At 38.5% G+C, this 16,576-nt stretch overlaps 1 protein-coding gene across 2 annotated transcripts in view; it reads right to left on the minus strand.

Moving 5' to 3' along the window:
• Positions 1 to 16,158, minus strand: part of LOC137278217 (tumor necrosis factor alpha-induced protein 8-like) — a 39,428-nt gene extending 23,270 nt beyond the window's left edge. The window contains exon 1 of one of the 2 annotated variants that reach the window (XM_067810432.1): positions 16,047 to 16,158. The gene's annotated coding sequence lies outside the window, so the exon portion shown is untranslated. Of the gene's footprint in view, positions 1 to 7,249; positions 7,333 to 16,046 lie in introns of those variants that run through there. The other variant, XM_067810433.1, reaches the window with a different exon arrangement.
• Positions 16,159 to 16,576: the final 418 nt, after the last annotated feature.

A 16,576-nucleotide genomic window follows, 5' to 3' on the forward strand; every position in this document is an offset into this window, starting at 1 on the left:
TTGAAAAACTCGTGCCTAACTTAATGAATAAGACCAAGTACATCGTTCACTATCGCAACCTACAGCTGTACCTGTCGTTGGGTATGAGGCTGACCAAAATACACAGGGTGCTCATGTTCGACCAGAGCCCATGGATGGAGCCCTACATCAGAATGAACACAGACCTACGAAAAAAAGCCACCAGTGATTTTGAGAAAAATCTCTACAAGCTCATGAACAACTCGGTGTTTGGTAAGACTATGGAGAACCTGAGGAAACGCGTGACCGTGAAGCTGGTTCGGTCGAGTGAGGAAGACAAGCTCAGGAGATTGATAGCCAGTCCGGCATTCAACCGTAGTAAGATATTCACAGACAACCTGGTTGCCCTACACATGAAGAAAAGCCACATAAAATTCAACCGGCCTGTTTACGTGGGGATGAGCATCCTCGATTTATCCAAACACCTGATGTACGACTTTTACTACAACGAGCTCAAGAAACAGTACGGCGACAGGTGTGAAGTGCTGTACACTGACACTGATTCCCTGCTGATGGAGATTCGAACCGAGGACGTGTACGAGGACATGAAAAAACGCCTCGATTTATACGACACCAGCGACTACCCTAAGACCCATGCCATACACAGTACGGTAAATAAAAAGGTCCTAGGTAAGATGAAGGACGAGTGTGCTGGCACGCCCATAGCTGAGTACATAGGTTTGAGACCTAAGATGTACTCCATACTGAAAGCCGACAATAGTGAGATCCGGAAGGCTAAGGGGGTTAAGAAGTATGTGGTGAAACAACACATCAAACACGCCAGATTCAAGGAAGCCCTGTTTAAGACCCGTACCTTTAGACATAAAATGAACACACTTAGAAGTGATGGGCATAAGATATACGGACTGACTATAAACAAGACGTCCCTGTCGCCTATGGACACGAAACGTTGGATAGCTATTGATGGGATAAACACATACGCGTATGGACATGAAAAAATTTGAGGCTATTTACTACAGCCCGCGTGGGTACTGGAAAGGAGCTAGCGCAGTAGATAAACTAGCTAAAATAGCGCGAGTACCCCCGGAGGAAGCCAAAGCGTGGCTTGAAAAACAAGCCCTGTGGCAGATCTATTTGCCGGCACCACTCTACGTGCCTAGAAGGAGGTTCGGTATTAACATACCTAATAGCGTTCACCAGGCAGACCTACTGTTCCTACCCCACGACAAGAGGTACAAGTATGCCTTAACCGTAGTGGACGTAGCCAGTCGTTACAAGGAAGCCGAACCCTTGACCACGAAAGATTCGGCCCAGGTAGCCAGAGGATTCGAACGCATATACAAACGCAGCCCGCTGACGTGGCCAACAGAGCTGCAAGTTGACCCCGGACGGGAGTTCATGGGTGCCGTGTCACAACTGCTAGCCAAACACGATACAAAGGTCAGGCGTGGCACGGCCGGAGCCCATCGCAGCCAAGCCATAGTTGAGAGATTTAATAGGACTTTGGCTGAGCGCTTGTTCGGCTATCAGTATGCTAGGGAGATGGCCACCCCTGGAAAACGATCGACTGAATGGGTCACGAGGTTACCCAAGGTGGTGTCGGCAATCAACCATGAAGTCACCCGTCTCACCGGTAAGAAACCGGCAGACGCTATCAAACTAAAATCAATAGTTGCAGAGTCGGCCGCTCCATTGCATGGGAAGGAGAAACAGATACCAGATAGGGCCCTAGTGAGGTATCTATACCAGCCGGGGGAACACGAGGGTGATAGCCGTAAGCGAGCCACCGATCCTATATGGTCAGTCAAAACTTACAACATAGATAAAGTGGATATGAAAGCCGAAGAACTTAACTTGTACTACTTGAGGGATGGGCCGGGTAGGGGGTTTGTAAGAGAAGAATTATTGATCGTACCGTACGGCACAGTGTTACCTCCAACACACGTTAAGTAGTAGGGGTAATAGTAGCAAGAGCTAATGGCCCAACCAAAGCCTTATTTACTAAATAAGGCTTTGTAGAGACATTTCTTGAAAGTGGTCCAGAACTGTCATTCCCTATACTACTCTATACAATGAATAAATGTTGCTATCATGTTAGAAATTTACTATTCTAAGTATAAGCAGACCGTGTGTTCTTTTATTAATTTTCAAAATCAGACATATGACAATAAACTAATTAGGGTTATGAGACAAAATATAGAGATGTACATTGGCTTCATTATTTTCCCGTCCTAATAGTTTTTTACCATTTCTACCACTGGCAGATGATTAACCTTCAAAGTGTTTCATTTGTTTTCATAATACATTTGTAATGAAGTAAAAATGACTTCACCTTAGTTGATCTGTCTATAATTAAACTCTCAAATGCGCATACGGACTGCGCTGCACAGGTCACTAACCAGTCACGAATTCTGGGATATCATCTGGCTACTCACAGGAGAAAAACAATAACAAAAGTTTACACCAGTCCACGGAAATCACTCCGCATCAGTGCCCCTTTAATCCACTTACTTGAGGGGACTTGCAGACAGATAATCGGTAAAAGAATGTTGGTGTCGCAGGTTAAATACCAGTTGTACTTGTGATGGTTAACTCCTACATACGGTAATATTAGATGAAATACATCAAAACTAATACAAACATTTTGTACCTTAGTAAATTTGACATCTAAACTAATAAACTGGACAAAGTAAGTGAGGGATATTGGTATTTAGTGATTATTATCTTATCAGTGTTTCAATGAATATATCTCTAAAAATCATTTCAAAATTTACATATATCCCTAACTAATTTTGTCCAGTATATATCAAGTCTATGTCATTATCAAAACTCAAAACTTTCCAAATGTAAAAATTACATCTTAAGGTGTTCTGGGTGAAACCTGGAATAACCCTGACACTGTCAGCATAAACATGTTTCCCAACCCATGAATTCAGATACTTGTGTTTACAGATATCTCCAACATCGGTTTATTTGGCTTATGAATCATTTCATGCAAACAGGCTTCTGACACGGAAAGGGGAGGTTATTTCAGGGGAAGATTCAAGGCGTACATGCAGACAGTCTTGTTCTCACCCAGTTCATATAAAGAGCAATTTGTTCAAGTTTCAAAATCTTCACAGAAGCCACATGGAGAGATTGGAATGGTAAATACTGGCATCAGTGTGCCATGTTGATAGATGGTTGAGTTCCTGGAGGCGGCTAACAGCCTTGGTTAATACCTTCACAAACTACAGGCTTCACCTACCATGTTTCGAGAGATATCTTCATGACTCAAAAGACTTCTACAGATAGCATCAATCCATCTTTATTTACTCAATACACTAACAGGTTAGTCATACGTTAGTTCTACGTGGGGTTTATGAAACCTACATTAATCTAGGTTAAAATGAGTGAGTTTAGTTTTACTCTTTTGATATTCCAGCAATATCACAGCAGGAACACCAGAAATGGGCTGCACACACTGTACCCATGTGAGGAATCAAATAAAGGTCTTTGGCATGACAAGCAAATGTTTTAACCATGAGGCTACCCCATTGTCCCTCTTGATTAAAGACAATAACACAGCACTATACTTACTCTGAAATTGTACTCAACACTTTTCTTATATTATACCATGAGAGCCCTAACCACTATTGCTCTCTCCATTGCTTGCCCATATTTTCAGGATAAATGATGATTCCAAAAGCATAAAAAAATATAAAAGCAGTAACTTCATATTCACATCTAGAAATCTGCAAGATTGAATGTACTGGTCTGGAACATTGCTGAAATGTACAATGACTACATTTAGTTTACATAATGTTCCAGCTGTTCACCTAATGCCATATAATTAGATCATCTGTTTTACAAAACACGGAAAAATCCCTTTGATTAGACCACATAAGATGTCATCATACACAGATGAAAAACATACATGACACAGTTGGGCACCTTGGGTAGCTTCCTCCCACAGGTAATTCCATTGAAGATGTGTAGAATGCAAAGGCTGCATTACATAACAGGCAACAGTGGCCATTACAGTGTTTGTCAATGAAGCTACAGCAGCAATGATTCTGAAACTCAGAACCTCTTGAACAAATTGAGAGGTTATCCCTGATAAGAATAAGGTCGCAAGTGTCACTTTCACTGGTTAAGTTGATTCTGTGACAATAGTTACTATTCACAAATCACAGATAACAAAGAAATATGGCCCATGCTTTAAAGTACTGAGCTGAAATCTTTGCCAACATTTAAAACATGTCTGCAAACTCGTACAATATATATTGTGTGTCTACCATCTGCACGTGTACCAAACTATGGGGCTGGGATGATACACACTGTCACGATATGATACGCATCACAATATTTGACCTTTCACATACATGTAAACACTACTGTCATAAACAAACAAGTAACCCTATCATACTTGCGTATTTTTCTCATAGTAAGGAAATTAACATGTCTAAGATAATACAATGTACTGGTTTTTTTTAAAAAAAATTCATGTATTGTTTTGTATCGATACACCAGTCGCCAGTATGATAGCTGTATCAAACTTATTTGTATCGCGATGTATCATTGAATCGTTCTGGTGAACTGTTTTTCTGATGGAAGAAATGTTTCTGTATCAAAAATTGGTGAAACGTAAACGTAGTATTACAAAATAATGTTAGTAAACTGTAAAATATCACAATCCTTCGATGAAATAAACCGAAAATATTTATTATGATAGAGGGATATTGTGATTTTGCTCAACATTGAAGAATCGTTTAGGTTTTACTGTACGTAGGTCAGGGTTTTTTTTCTCTTTTGGGAAAACTGGGATTTCAATATGTCAAAAAGCAAAATAACATCACAAGTGTTCGCATCAAATTTCACAAGAACTTGATATCAAGACATTTCAAAGCAAAACAATTTCAATTTCATATTATCATCATTTTTAACAGATACCATCCAAAGTATACAATGATTACACAAATATACTTCTCATTATCAAGATATTCAGTTTTCATGAAATACATACACCTGTTGCTGTTTTTCATTCCACCAATGCTGATCTCGAGGTGTTCAAAAGTGATGATTGCTGCGTATCCACTTTTATCTGGCACAGACAAATGCTCTAACAACTGTCCTCCTGCACCGTAAAGCAATACAAATGTAGACTTGTAAACGTGTCACTTAGATCTCGATGCAGATGCCCTTATGTGCTACAATCACAGCTGTTATGACATAAGGCAAGGATATTTCTGTACACACGTTAACACCTTCACAGTCTGTGCAACACTGAACTTTGACACACTCATAAATGTTCAACATGTACTCCTAATGGATGAGCCAACTCATAAACCTACTCCAAAAAGGAACAGAAATACAGAATCATTTCATGTTTTCCTTTCATCACATCCAACCAATCAACCAGCTAAAGATAAAATGTGAACATGGCAGGGTGCAAAAACATCTATGACTCATGTCCTAGCTGGAACTTTTTTTCAAATAATATCACAGGAATTGAACTAACAAAGATTTACCTGTACAAAACACATGACAAGCAAGTAAAGATCAAAGGATTATAGATTTCGACAATAAGACCAGCAAGGAAATTTGGAAATGGGAGAAGTATCTCACATGTACCCTTAGAGAAAAGGAATGGAAGACCATGCATTATATACCCTTCAGAACACACAAACAGTAAGCACAATGGTTTCAACGCAGCATCATATACTAAATAAAACCCATGAACCACCTCCTACATAAAATGAAACATACGAACAATAATAAATGTGACATATGCAAAGCGGACCTGTTTTGCAAATGTACAAAAGCTATATCTGGAGAGAACTAGAAGAATGGATTGAAGAAAAAACAGGAATAGAACTAGATTTCACCAAACATATCCTGTTTGGCTATTATGAAAAGTGAAATGGCGTTGCAAATCTGATTATAAATACCAATAAACTCAGTATTTTTAAATGTAAACTCTCAAAATGATCACCACATTTCCAATACATCAAAAGAGACATAACCAATACATATCATACAGGCAAATATGTCTGATCCTTAACACCAAATTCAAAATACTGGTCAATATGTGAGCATCTATTTACCTGAACAATACATTTTCTGTAAAAGCCATAACCATTAGTTACTGAACTGGCATATCAATTTCATTTAGATACCATGTGAATTGAACTATGAACTGTCCATTTTTTGTAAAACATGCATTGGTGAAAAAACAATAAAGTGATTAAAAAAAACCAATATCTCAGTTGACTTTGAGTTACCACCAACAGATAAGAAAAGCATGATGAAGTATTGGTGGGCTTGTCCTTATGACTGACAAAACCTTGACCACTGACCTCAGTAACCTACAGGAAGTCATCCATGACATGTACATGGTGTGTGACTGATTCACCAAGTGTGCAAGTTACGTTCCTCCTCTTCCCCTGTCTGAGGTACACGTGTTCTGACAAGTTATCAGCTAAGCGTTCTACTGATTAGGAAGCAGGGCCATCCATGTCTTTGATTCCTTGATCCACAGTTGTGCTTGTCCCTGAAACTACCTCATGTCGTCCTCACACAACATCTGGAAACACTTAGTAGTAACTAGTTTTTCCACAACCAGCTCCAGTTACTGTATGAACAGTTTACTTCTTACTGCAGACACAGTAATGGGAAAGAAGACATTAAACAATCATGATAATTACTTACACAAATTAAGGCATTTACTTGCAAGTTGCATTACACAACCATGTTTGTTATATTGTAAGATAATAAGTTGAATTTGGAAGATGATACAACTTCTTCACAAGACCTTATCATACAAAGTGGATGAGATACAGTGTTATAATATCTATGTAGTTCTGAAGGCTGGTTGTCGATTCCTCAATGAAATATACAAATAAAGAAAAAAGATGAAAGTGAAAGTATGTCACCTGAATTTCAACCTGCCAACAACATGTAGAAACCTGACTATTTCAACTGAGCCATTAACAAAATCATTAAGAATCCATGTTAACAGTGACTTTAACTATTGCAAAAGTTGAGTCAGGGCAAGTTAACCAGTTGATTGATGATGAAGGCTCCAGGATCCCCGCCCTGCCACAACAAACACACAGCAGTCAGAGGCAACTACATGCAGCTGCAGTTGGGACAACTGCTCAAAACAAACTACATTTCATGACACAATCAGGGCAATATGCAAATTACCTCCCAAGCTGTTCACCTAATAATTCCCTAATAAGTCTCCACAGTACACAATGAAAAGATGTACATGTGTATGCATACTTACATCAAGACAATCAGGAGTTGAAAACTGATTTCATCTTAAAGACCCAGTCACCCCATCCTTATTTGCCAGCTAGGCCCCTTGTGCACTGTGATGGGAGGAGAGCTTGTGTTGACAGCATCGTCCACAGCCTCCATGCACACGTTATGGAAAACAGCTGGCAAGAGCGCCTCAGGGCCTCTAACAGTTGTCACTTTACAAATGTTTTTACTAGCTCAAAATGTAAATTTACAGCATGTCATGAGTAGGATTTATAGCAGACTAACTGTCCTTATAATCCAATATTTCATGCTACATCCTGTACAGATTCAGGGACATACTACACATGAAAGTTGGTGTCCTGTACACACCAGTTGTGACTGGATGCAAGAGACCTCCAAAGTCATACATAGTACATACCATGGTAACTGCCTTGATTGTCCAGTGGATACAAGACACCGGCACAGAAATATTAACATACATTGTTATTTGCACTTGTGACAAGTTATACTGAAACATAAGTCACAATAAAAAAATTGAACAAATACTTGGCAGGCTGTACATGAAATGTTAGCAGTTAGAGGAACTCTAGATCTGTGTAAACCACTCCACCAGAGAGATAGATATGTCGCAGCACTTGTAAGAGGCAATGAATGTCTGGGAATAAATATTCTTTGGATCAAAACATGGATCACATTCAAACTCTCAAACTTTCTATATGAAAAATGTGCTCTAAATCTGCAGTCATATTTGGTGTGTAAATACAGTTTCCCTCACATGTTTGAGTTGTTATTACAAAGGTTGATCATGTCAAAGGAAGTTTCCTAGTATTCAATGAAACAGTGATTCCCTTGGCTACTAAAGGCTGGGGCAGAGGAAACAGAGTGTTATCTGCTTCCTAAACTTCATAGATCCTGGTGTTTTACAAACTGATCAGCCATGTAGGTATTACACCTGTGAATTAGAGTTGGGAATTCATATAAATCTCATAATTGATGATTGGTTCATTACAACCGATTAATCATCAAAAATAATTGATTAGCATCATTTTTCAAATTTTCCTGGTTATGTTTGTTAATGCAAAAAATAATAACGAATAAAGCATGTGGGTCTTTTGGATGACCAGTATGGTAGGAACATATATTTCCTGGAGTCTTTAAGATAGACTTGGAACAAGCTTGTGGTGCTAGTTAAATGTAACAGACAAAACCAACCTGATGAAAAATATTGTTACTGCAAACAAGCGGTCCAAACTTCTTTTGTTTTCGATTAAGAGAAAACATGATCAATTGCTTGGTCATTTTGTCATTGCTACCAATCTTCAATTACTTCCATTAATCGGACCAACCACTACAGTGCATACTGTGAGTATTCAGACACTACTTGAATTACACCCCCATGAAGCAAATGGGAAAACAAGGAAGTAGTATGTATACAGTTAATCCTGGTTACATGATTCTTACCTCAAACATGGTACACACGATCCATTTGTGTTCACAGATTCAGGTCACAAAGTCTACCGCTAAGCTGTGAACATAATCAGCTGCAGTTGACAACCAGATCAATCTGATCTCCACGACTGCTAAATAGATATATTATCCTCTCGAGGATGAAAAAGTCCTATGAAAACAGAAAAAGTCTCTTTAGGTGAACAGGCTGAACCCTCCCATAACAACTGTTTCACATCTCACAGCGGAAAGACTTGCCCAAGACTCAAGTTTCCCATGAAAAGATCTCTGTCTTTCATTCATTCATGTCGACATTCATGGGTTCTCAACACTATGATGTTGTGATATCAACAGAGACCATTGTCTCTCATACAGACTCCAGATGATATGATAAAACATTCACATCCATCTTTTTCACATCCCCCTTCTCAGCTCCAACAGGCAATGCTCATCTGTTTCTCGGCTTGAGGAGATATTAAGTGACTACATGGTTCCATAATAACATGCAACAGGGATCCATCTCTCAATAACCTGTTTATTTTCATATAATGTTGTAAGCCCTAGGCATAATTACTTTATCTACACAAGGTAATCAGGCTAAACATACTACCCAGTAAAAGTTTAGAATCACTTGTATAAATGCAGCCACTTACCTCAAGCAACTGTTCTACACAGGATTTTGCCAAATATTCCATTCTGTTTAAAGGTATTGTTTACACACGAATTGATGTATTGTCAAACAAATTTATAATGTTGAAAAGATTGTCATGAGTACAATAAATAATGAAATTGAAATTTTTGAATTCTTGACAAAAATATTGTTTTTTCCACCATTTAGGACAATTTGTACAGTTTGACTCACAAACCAAGTACTTCCACATGTTCCTGTGCCTAAGTGTTATTGTTTATCAGCAACTTGCACTGAAACCCCTGCAGGACTGAAACCATTCTAGTTCTACTTAGCGGCTCTTATTGAAACAAAGTGCATTCAAAACCTGGGAGGGAGTCTTACAGTGGCATTGGCTGGCTCAGACATGTTCAGTTTTCGTTTATGTCTTACACCATATCTTTTGGATTCACTTTTGTCTCTTGAGACCAAAACCCAAAACAGAAACATCTCATTGTGTAAAACTTGTTGATCACAATACTGTATTCACTATTACAAGTACTTGAGATGTAGATCTGTATCAGGGCATAGATTTCATCAGCAGAGCCTTGGGCATGTCTCATAAGCTATAAGACTGAAGAGCCATAATTGCTACACATGATAAGACGTCTCACTATCACTTTATCACTGTTATGCATTATGTAAATAAATGGCCTTGTACAGTGCTAGGTAGGAGAGAAGGCTGTTCAATAGTCCCTAAAAACAATCATATCTGCACAAGAAAACCAATGAGTGATAGCACGACCAACATTTCATTCACTATCAAGGTTCAGGTGATCTTAAAAACATTATTCAAACACGTAACAATTTTATTGAAACAACTGTCATCAGATCTCATGGACTACCACCATCAAGATCACACTTCATACCATCTTTTTTCCCAGTATCAACCATAAACCTATCCTTGACAGCTTTTTAATTCACATTTGACGTGTTACAATAGAAAAGAAGCTAATCATTTTCGCTTTCTACTATCATTTCAGAATATACTTTAGAAGACAAACAGACAATGTTGCTGAACAGAGAGTTGATATTGAAGTTGTGAATCAAACTACTGTTTTCTGTGAGATAAACAGTATGACATCCAAACATTTTCTTTAACTTTCCCAAGCTAATGTTGTTCCAATAAATCATCCCCTAACATGCTGATGTGTAACAGATGCCTGCAGCACTATTGCAGGTATTTCTGCATCTAAGTGAAACATTACGGAGCATGTTATGCTAATTGAGACATTGCAGACTCAGCAGAGAACAAATGGGCACAAAGATTAGCCCGGGACAACTTGGCCCTGGAACTATCCATCAGCTGTAATCCATCAGTATCTACATGATTTAGCCAATATCTTGTGTTGATCATAAACACCAATTTCTCCCTATCTTACAAAAACACTACCGTAACATGGAAGTGCCAAATTGATGGTAATTCTTCAAAAACGACAAACCAAAAACGTCTTGATGATCCACATTTCCCATGACTAGAACCATTAGGAAAGTATCTGAAAACTTGGCTTCCATTAACACACTACCTTCTGTATACATGAACATGATGTGAGTTGAAAAGAAACAGCAGATTTCGCCCAGTCTGATGTAAACTGTCAGTTGTTAAATTAAAAACAAGAGTGTTTAACACAAACATCTTGAACTCATCGCTGAATTGGTGAAGCCAAGTTATCAAGGACAGTTGAGGGTGATCCTGTTTGATACTATCTGAATAATACTGTCAAAATAAATTCTGTGAACAGACTTAACATTCTGCAGCATCCATGACTGGGTTCTCTTCAACTGCATGCCTTTCCTTCACAGACAAAATAATCACTAATTAAGGAGGACAAAATAATCACTGATGAAGAAAATCCTGAGCCAAAGAAATTCTGTCTGTCCTGGTCTGTCATCATACAACTACAAAAACATACTTTTGGTCTCTCCTTTGAGTGGCACTAGATATTGGCCAGATCAACAAAGTCACATTCTTGTGAGATAAAAACTTGTTTATTAGAATTTCTGTGACTTTTCTCCTTATTGCCAAAGGCCTGGGTTCTATTTACCCTTAAACAACAAAACCCATCTATGAGTAAAAATTTCTGTGACACTAAATCTCATTTAGCCATGTCATACCTGGCCATATCATTGTACAGGTACAGGCACACTTCAGTTAGCAAGTCACATTATGAAAACCTGGGAAGTGTTCCTTCTATAAAATACATAAAGGATGAGAGGAGAGTCTCTGTTGTACCCACAGACATTCCATGAAAATAGAAACAGGTTATCAACCTGACATGAAATTACTGTCTGTAAAACAATATCTGATTCATGTACACAATCACATTCTTGTGAGTTAAAAACTAGTTTATCAGAATTTCTGTGAGATTTCAGTGTAGCCTCTGACATCTTCATCAAGTCAGTCACTTGATTGACAAATATGTTAGTTTTACATGAAAGGGTCCCCTGAACTGTACCAGTTATAAATTTGTTTTTTAAGAACAAGGAGTTGGTTTGTGGTTCTATATACCTTCATACCTTTACTGTGCCACATATCAGTCATCTACCATGATCTTGTAGTAGGGTGGTCCAGTGACTGAGCCAAGAGTATGGGTCATAACCATGACTCTTAGCACTAGCTGTCCTACGTCTCCAGCTCTGTACATCCCACTAGCTTTTACATCACATATTCTATTGTCACACTCTTCTACATGTAATCCTGTGTCCTCAAATAGTTACTGTATTTCCCAATTAACTTCTTACTGTATTCGCATCATCCGAATAAGGAAGCCATAAAGATGTCCTTATCTATCTCAGTAAATATGTGACACCATACTGACTAAGGGAGATGGGCACTCAAAGTTGTCATAACTTGTGCACAGTCCTTTTCTTTTTCTTGAGAATTAAATATGTTCAAATTAATAATAATACCAACAATGATTTATCCTTGTACTGAAATGATAATTAATGGCCACTAAAAAAAACATAGGCATGCAGCATAGGTCTCCGTCAGCATCAGTCAGTATGAGTTCCTGTGCAACAAATAGGTACAGTAGTGAGTTTAGGCAATATTCCAGCAATATCACAACAGGGGATACCAGAAATGAGCTTTAAACATTCTGCCCATGTTGGGAATCACACCTGGGTGCTGTGCACGACAAGTGAAAGATAGCAAAATGTCAACTTCAGTGCCAATATTGTCAAATGAAGTCACCTAACCACGGGAGATAACTATGCTCAGTAAGTCATCAGAGATGTGAATTAACAAGAACTGGTTACTTAACTGATCAGTGATGAAATGAAATGTACACTCATTTAAATTGGCTGGCCCTAAGGTCCAGAATACCACTCATGTTACACAAATTAGGTCAGGCTTGCACTCACTTAGCCCAGGCTTGCACGAAATTGCTCATTAACACTGATGTAGAGTCCTTTTTTCGCCAGCAATATCTCAGTCACATCACTGAGGTGACATCAAGAATTGGTGTGACCAGTCATACCATATAGGAAATTATATCTTCAATATGATGTGTTCACAAGGCTACCATAAATTTATAGCAGTAGTGGAAAGGTGTCTCAGTAAAATTACATGTACATTGATCATCTCTATGAAGACCAGATCTTATTTCAAAAGAGACCATTCATGACCAAATTCATTTCCAATTAATGTCCAGCTTCTACAAACAGGATGTTTCAAAACCATTTTAAAACACAATAGGAACTGAGTGTTTCACATGATAGGAGGACTACAGAACATGACTTACATTTCTACCCCACTTACAGAGCCTATGCACCCAGAACAGCCTGGGTTCAGCCAGTACACAATAATCAGTTTGGTGTGCACATCCCATCACTAGCATACATGGGAATCTAGTTATCAGCAACATGAGAATAATGGCTGTTTAGGAGAAATTATCAAGTGACATACTTAAACTCAGGCTGTTAACTAGGTCATCTCCTGAAACAGGAAATTCATCGGGGAAGCTGGAAGATCTCTGTGTACAAAGAGGCCATGAAAACATGACAAAATTAGCTGCTGTATCTGATGCTTGTGTCGATGTGACAAGGCATCCTGATGTATTCAGTGGAGCAAAACTGTGACTAGGTATGGATACTAAGTGTGTATCAAGAAAGATATCGGCTAGAATGACACATTCACCTCATCATTCACTCATATGACATTAATATTCAAGTAACTCGTATTAAACAACTCATAGCAAAAAGAATAAAATAGTATGAAAAGGCGCCCTGAGACTTCTTTCTTGTCTTGAAGCTGTGGAAATCTAGACTTGCCACATTTTCTAGACTTGCAAGGGCTTTCTTGGATGTATTAACTTCAGGGGCAGTATGAGACTAGGTCTCCATGAAATAAAAGGCATATCCACTAGTTCAGCGCCACCTTTCTACAAATTCCAAAACAGGAGGCTTCTTATCACTGTCTGATCACTTCAAGGTATTGATCACTGGCTAAATAGCTGGGTCTCTCTGAGCCATTAGATAGAGCTATTAACATTCCAGTTTCACTGTACAGTGTTTCAAGCTACCCAAGGCCAAGCTTATATTTACCCTGAAAAAAACATCTATGATTAAAACCTTCTGTGACACTAACTCTCATTTAGCCATGTCATACCTGGCCATATCAATGTAAAGGTAAAGGCACACTTCAGTTAACAAGTCACATTATGAAACTCTGGAAATTGATCCTTCCTATAACATACATCAAGGATGAGAGGAGAGTCTCTGTTGTACCCACAGATATTCCATGAAAATAGAAACAGGTTATCAACCTGGAATAAAATTACTGTCTGTAAAACTATATCTGGTTCATGTACACATGGAATCTAGGGGACCTGTAGACTTTCTGTTAGAAATTCATATTGTGTGCAGATAGCACAAACTAAGTGAGTGAGTGAGTTTAGTTGTAAGCTGCTTTTAGATATATGACAAATTGACGCAATCAATGACAAAAATGTGGGGTTCTACAATAGGGGGTTCAACTGCTACCTGTCTTTATTTTGAGTGAGTGAGTGAGTGAAATGAGTATGGTTTACCAGCTTTCAGCCATATTCCAGCAGTATTAGGACTTCAATGTACACCAAAAATGGGCTTTACACATTGTACCCATGCATGGAATCAAACCTGGGTCTTCAATGTGACAACCAAACACCAATATCACAAGGCTTCCCTACACTGAATTAAGCTGTCCATATGTACAACAGGCACTGATCCTTGCAGTCATGTACATGTCATTATCTTGTGTACTCTGGGATGCTCATATACACAATTCACACACTTTACTACACTCTTTGATGCCACAGTGAAGCAGCTCTAATACTCATTAACTGATATCAGTCTTGACAGTCCAGGCAATGTAATTATTTTCTTCAAAACTAAACTGATTTCACCAATATGTAGTTTCTCCCCTTTAAACTTTCCCAAAGCAGCCATGTTAATGAAACTGACCTAGGATGGGCGAGGGGTCGCCCTGGAACACTATATTCTTGAAATATACAATATAGTTTTATATAAGGTTCATTTGAGTTTCACCCCTTAATTCACAAGATCTTGATGCCCCATTATTCATTGTACATAAACATGGTCACTCTTTGAAAAGAATCAATGAAACACTTGCAATCATTCTTATATTTTCCTCAGTGTCACAAAACAAAACAATTAACATATTTATTTGTTGAAAGACTACCATGCTTAACAGCTCTTGAAAATAAACACTCAGGGAGGAAAGGCTATATATAGTGCATAACAAACTTCCATCCATTAATACTTACCATGCTTACTTGACAAATTTCCTCAACTTGAGCACTTAACAGAGTTGAGCGAAATCTTTCAGCTTCAGCATAAAAAAACAAGTCATCTTTCTTTTCTTTGTACAAGTGGTCTTGCTTAATATAATCATATTAATAAAATTTGATTCATGATATGGGTGTGAGGGTAGTAATTGGACACTGTAATCTACACAGTAAACACATCATTATTACAACAGCACATTGCATTACGGTTCATGAAGTCATTTTATATGAGCCCTGGATAATCTTAGGAGCCATTTCCAGTGGAGGTGTCCCTTAAAAATAGGATATAGGATCTGGCGTTTGGGCTATGTTAAAAATGTGAGTAGGAATAGCATAAAATAATTCTGATCATCACGTCTCATTATACTTGTGTAATCTATCACTTATTGACGTCACAAGTATGTCTTGTGACAACAGTCACTCAACCAAATTACATTACAATGTAACAGTTTGAGGCTTTCGCAACATCTTAAACACATTGCTGACCTGATGATATCGTTATCAAAGAGCCAGCCGATATTCAAATTGTAACACAATCGATACAAATACCCACATGTTGTCTACAGGCTGGAGGTGGGAGTGATCGTCGTCACACACCATGTAACATGGGATAAGTTCAATAACGCTTGACTAGGCTGTGCTTAACAAGTCCGTAATAAACTTACATCCGGAAATAAAGAAACATTTAACGACACTACGCAAATGGTATTTCCTTACAGAAACAGCGTGAAGTAATTGTACAAATGCTTGCCATTCACGTCGTAAGATTGTCGCTGACAGAAATATCGGCGACAGACCACAGCCTTCAGTGGCCACTCTCAAACTCTCTCGTACACGTCCCACAATCGACATTCCCGTTTTTCACATTCAATATACACTACTTGAAAGTCTTTAAAATATAGACAACGCTTTATACTTACTTTTTTGTCATGAATAATCCAAGATCTATAGGAAAGTTATCTTAACTTTTAATGCGGTTGTGTCACCAACTCGCTTCAACTCTTGACGAAGTTTCCGCAGTTCGAAGTTAGCAGGAGGTGACGTCACGCGGACGAGTTCATTGTAGGTCAGGGGGTAAACGTTGCAGCTTCGTAGCGCATGGATTTGTGTGGTCAAAGCACGCAAATGAGATGCACGAAACATGGAAAGACGCTTTTATTTTAACTGCAAATCACGAAGCATACACATTAAAATGCCTGCCTCCTGGATAAAGACTTAATCCATGAATAATAATGACACATTGAGGCAATCAACGAGAAAAATGTGGGCTTCTGCAATCGGGGATGCAACTACTACATGTCTGTATAGTAAGTGAGTGAGTATGGTTTTACGTCCCTTTTAGCAATATCACGACAGCAGACCCCCGAAACGGGCTTCACACATGGTACACATGTACAGAATAGGACCCGGTCTTTGGCGTGACAAGCGAACGCCTCAACCACTATGCTAT

This window comes from Haliotis asinina, chromosome 3 (assembly GCF_037392515.1).
Source record: "Haliotis asinina isolate JCU_RB_2024 chromosome 3, JCU_Hal_asi_v2, whole genome shotgun sequence".
Taxonomy (NCBI): Eukaryota; Metazoa; Mollusca; class Gastropoda; order Lepetellida; family Haliotidae; genus Haliotis; species Haliotis asinina.